Here is a 5,783-nt window from a genome sequence, read left to right as displayed (position 1 = left end):
TTAATCATATGTCCTAAAATAAATAAGGAAAACCCTCCCTCTCTTCCTGATTTTATTTCAGTTTGTTTAGTTGATACCTTCATAGTGTTTGAACCTGTCTGAACCATCAGAGAATGCTTGGTAATAATGTTGATAAACCGAATAGTCTAAGTCATTAAATGACCCCCTAGGTTATCACCCATCAACAGTGTTACTCATAATTTCCAGGTGCTCACTCAGGACAATCATCTACTCCCGCCTTATCAGCCACGATATCTACGCGTTTAGTGTGCATCACTAACTGATCACACCAGTTAACCACCCAACACATAGCCCAAACATTTTTGCTCACTAAATCTATACATACTTGCATTGGTTTTCTGTGTTTTCCCCTCTCCACCTTTCTTAGACCTGTGTCCAGATCATCCAGCCCTGCCACCCACCTGATCAGCCAGCAACCTCTGTGACTGAGCGATGCAACGGATGCCACCCCCCCGGTCCAGGACTACTCCTGATCTGTGGCACCTGAGCGCAAACGGCTGGGACTGACAGCCTGAACTGGCAGACAGACCATAATCAAACCAAGGCTACAGCTACAGAGAGACAGCCAGGATCATCGGTGCTCTTGCCCACAGCCGCATCATCCAGTTAAAGGAAATGGAAAATGCCCACAAGGAGGCCGGAGGACTGGAAGCGTGCGCAGAACTGCCAGACCAACTGGACAAGCAAGTGACAGCGGATGAAGAGGAGAAGGGGCTACAGGAGGAAGTGGAAAGCTTCAAGAGGCCTTTACAAAACCTGCACAGACACTGAGTATAGAAAGCAGCTGGGGTAAAAGCCAGAGAGGCTCCAACAGGCTGAAGCTCTCTTAAGTAATGGCCCAGGGGAATCGAAACAATGCCTGTGAATGCCACCTGCAAGCAGCCCAAGCTGAAACCCAAGTCCTTGGCTCAGCAACAAGATAACCCAAACAATCGGGTAAAGTCAAACAAAGCCAAGGTGACCTCAGTGTCACGAATTAACTGAAATATGCTTGCAGACCACAATATGAATAGACAGGGAAAACACTACACAAAATTTTCCCTGACAAAGCTAAGGCCCAGGCCCCCCATCCAAGAGTCCAAATCTGCGAGGGGGGGGCAAGAGCCCACTGTTCACACTTCACACATCACACATCCCCAGCCATCAACCTGGAGGGGGGTGGTGCAGGGTCCCTTCCAGAGGATCACTGCAGACACACACACCATGTGGCCCCACAGACCCCAACAAGCTGGCCAGAGACATTACAAACTGTCGACCTAAATACTGCAAAAGGCCACAACACTTGCCTACTTGCAAAACAGGGACTTTTATGCTTGAACTCTGCCAATGTGACCACACAAGACAGACTATCTGCTCAGGATCACCCCCAGCCTCAAGGCACACAACATCCTGTACCAGCAGACTGAAACTGTCAAAGCGGATTACAAAAACTACAACTACGAGTCTACTACAACGAGTCTACAGCAGATGACAGAACAGGCAACAAGGGAGGAAGGTTTCAACTCCAGAACCTTCCCTCCACCCGAAGTCTGCAGTACGTTGTCCTACAGAGAACACAGCACTGTCTCCATAGAGACTGTTAAAATCCTTACCACCGCACAGTACCAGAACTGACTCTGGAGAGCACATGGGCCAGCATGAAAAGATCCTGAGGACATTAAAGGAACTGATCCTGAGAGTGGCCTCACCAGCAGGACAAACATGATCAGCAGAGTCCTTTTAACTAATTATGAGCGGCATGAGAAACAAAACAACCTACCAGAATGCCCTCCTACTAAGAAAAATGGCCAGATCTCCAACAGTCAACAGTCAACAGTCCAGGCCAACAGTCTCTCGCCACAGAGACATACATCATGGCCAACCCCACAGCATCTGACCATCAGCTCCATGAGACTGTACATCCCCGTGTACACAACACAACTGGACTTGGAGCAGTTGATCCAACACCTGTCAGCATACCTGTCACCACACAAACCTGGTATCAAGACTCCTGAGGAACCCAATTGAAAAGGGGGGCAACCAGGAAACAGAATGTTGGAAAACAAGGCAAGACTTGGAGCTCTGGTGACACTGAAGTAAACCCAACTTTTAGGTCACCTCTAACTCTTTGATAGACCCCACATTGAAGCTCAGAAACAGAACTGAACTTTTTAAGGCCCCAAAGGTGTGCACTGAACATACATTCATACATGTATACAACCTTCTCATTGATAAAGAGCTGCTGGATCACATCGACCCTTTGCTGAACTTGAGACAGCCGAAACTCAAGGCTGAAGTGCAAAACCCCTGCCACTTCAGCCAAACAGTTCACCCAGACATACTGTCAGGTCACCGAGGGCACGAGAAAATCTCACAGCCAGCCATGAGAATATGGCCTTGAGCCTCACACCAGACCTACCTTCACAAGTAAGTGCATGAGCTTCCCTATGAGGTCTTGTTGACAACCATGGTGACTGTCAAGGACACCTGCGTTTTAACCTGAAATAACATAACCGAAGCTCAACCTGCTACTTCCTGTTTCTTGCAGACATTGCAACCCCCTTGAGAAGCCCTGTCAAGTGCGAGAACCTTACAATAACATTTAGTCATTTAGCAGACGCTTTTATCCAAAGCGACTTACAAATGAGGACAATGGGAAGCAATCAAAAACAACAAAAGAGCAATGATATATAAGTGCTATAACAAGTCTCAGTTAGCTTAATCGCGCAGTACATGTAGCAAAGGCTTTTAAATAATATAATAAATAAAAAGAAAACAGATAGAATAGAAAAAGAATAGAGCAAGCTAGTGTTAGAGGTCTTTTTTTATAATTGTATAATAAATGAAAAGAAAATAGATAGAATACAAAAAGGTTAGAAAGGTAGTTAGTTAGTGAGTGCAAAAGTTAGAGGGTCAAATAAAGATGGAAGAGATGTGTTTTAAGCCGATTCTTGAAGATGATTCTTCTGCCAAGACCTTACCAGACATTTACTCTTGTGAATATATATAAGACTGCAGTCCCAGCATATACAAAAAGGGGTCGCTGTTCAGCTCAACAGACAGTGTGGCCAAACCCTCAACAACACACCTTCAAGGGGATGAAGGGAACCCAGCCCCACTTTGAGCAACACCCCCTTTTCTGAAGAGACAACTGCCAAATGCTAAAGCTGCTCTTCACAAGAGACAATGATGCATAGCTAAAGCTAACTCTGTGGACTGACTCAAGACCACCTAACATCAAACTCAAATGGCATCTGCATTCTTTGCCAGGCCTGATTTACCTTCATCCCAAGGAGTTTAATCTCACAGCTGGATTCACCAACTACTGCCTTTGCTGTTGGTCTAGAACTAAAGGTAGTGCCCACTTCAGCAAAAACACTGCTCCCACCAGAGCACAAACTACTCAAATGACAAAAAGAGCCTGCTCTGCACTTCCTGAACCATACAGCGATTCTCCAGTCACAACGGAACTTGGAAAGTGATCACAGAGATGTGCCTCCAAACTTTAAAGTCCCTGTAAAGGCAATTTAAAAAAAAATGTCTAAACGCATTATACATGTTAAAAATGTATTGCTAAAACATATTACAAAGACTGTGAACTGTAAAACACTGAATTGTGGAGTTAGACCGTTAAACAGTTTCTCACCATTGCAGTGATTTTTTGGGCTGGGCTAAAACGGGGGACTGATGACGCACTGCATCCCCCTGAGCTCCTGGCACCCCCCAACAATATAAATAGAGCACATTCGCATCAGTTCGCCGCTCAATCGCGAGTTACTGTCATACTGTTACTTACTCTGGAGGCTCAAACATATATGGTTTTTGGCTGAGAACCAATTAAGCTGTAAGGAGCATCCATTCCGGCTGTAGCGATGACAGTTGAGTGTGGCAACTGCAGCTTTCCCACGAGTGGGCGTGGTTTCAGCGCAGCTACCTTACACACCCCAAACTACTGATAACTTATATGAGATTTTGATAGCTTATTTTATATACTTACCGGCTATTTTATCATTCAAATTTTGCTGGGTGGCTTGGGCGCGAGCGGGCTAATAACAAATTTTTTCTGTGGTATGACAAAAACTCCAGAACACATACTTAAATTTGACTTTACAGGGACTTTAATGGCCCTCAACAACCCAATGCATCCACACAGAGGGACCAACGCCCCCAAAGCCACATGATCAATGGCCCTTTAAGGACACAATGTTGAGGCACGGTGTGCCCAGAACAGGTGTTTTGTGGGTTAACAGCATGATGTTCGCATACAGTAACACTGCAAGCTGGACTTCCAGTCATCAAAGTACAAGTGACAGCCATCCTGATCGTCCTTAAAAATCGCATCCAATCGACTCACGAGAAGTGCATCAGAAAACTCCTGATTTACAGACTCAAAGATATTTTCGATGTTGGATTCTGGCAAGGAAACACTCACATCAGGGATACACACACCAGTTATGGTAGCCTACCACGACAGTAACCCACAGTTATACCTGGCCCCAAATCTGCGTATGTGTACCCTGACCAAAGACAGTCATTATCTCTGCCCCAGCAAGCTCCCCCTTCCTCAGAGACAACACTGAAGGAATCTGCGGTTTACAACCCATACAAAGAGAGACACTCTGCCCGGCTGAGGCCAAGCCTTGCACAAGTCACAGAAATGCAAGCAGAGAGATTGTGGGAAATCAGTGGCTCATTAACACTTCCATCCATAATGCCACATTGACCTATGACCAGCATGACACTGCCACCCGTGGTCAACCTGCCCAACCAGTATGTGGATTCAAGTGCCCAAAGGTGCCATCCTCCACCTCGGGGATCTGGCACTGTACCACCTTTCAAGTGAAGAGTACCAGTCCGAGGTAAAAATTCCAGCTTTCTTCAAGGGCCACAATCTCACTCTGGAACCTGAATTGGAACTGAACATTGAGAAAGGGGGATCCCAGACGATTGAACCCCAATCGACACAGCCCTCCTAGCACTGTCTCGGCCTGCCTGTCCAGACCATCTTTCCCATCGCCCGATCCTGGACCTCCGCCGACATGGCACTTTGCTTCGCCACAGCGCTAAATCGGGTACACCCTAACTCTCAGCTTTGCCTTTGTCCTGTTTAACAGAGTCAACGGGATGCAAAGGTCCATGAACAGGTGCACAACTGCCCTTTCTTGAACCTTCAAATGGAGCCACCGGAAAAGCGGGTCCCAGGCTGAGACAATGCTGAACCTGACCAAGGTTAACACCCAAAGCTGATGGTCCAAAGGATGAGGAAAAATTAGCAACCACCTAGCATCTGACCATCAGGATGCATCCTGCTGCATCTGATCATCATGATCCACCTGCTGTCCGACCATCATGACAACCCTTGTCTGACGATGTTTGCCTGGAACTTCGTCATCCCAAAGGGGGGGATTCTGTAGCATCTGCTTAAGATCATGTCTACGATCGTTTGGGCTTTATGTTGTAGGGATTCCTTTAGCCTTTTGACATTTGCATATAAATTACAGAATCTCTGGCCCCATAGTATACATTTATATGAGTGCTTAATGGCAAGGTTTACCCCCATTATCTGGAAGATACTGAGCAGACCTTCTTTAAGGTCTCCCCATCCAACTTCAAACATTCTGAGATAACTAGATATCCCTCGATGCCAGACACCTAATGGGCCCGGGCTGAGCAGCAAGCCAACTCACATTCTCACCACACACACACACAAACACACACACACACACACACATTTTGTTCATTTAGACTATAATTACTCAGCTACAAATGTATCTGGTATATGC

The sequence above is a fragment of the Cyprinus carpio genome, unplaced genomic scaffold (assembly GCF_018340385.1).
Source record: "Cyprinus carpio isolate SPL01 unplaced genomic scaffold, ASM1834038v1 S000000169, whole genome shotgun sequence".
Lineage (NCBI taxonomy): Eukaryota > Metazoa > Chordata > Actinopteri > Cypriniformes > Cyprinidae > Cyprinus > Cyprinus carpio.
The sequence above is the reverse complement of the archived record's forward strand: the minus strand, read 5'-3'. Positions refer to the sequence as shown.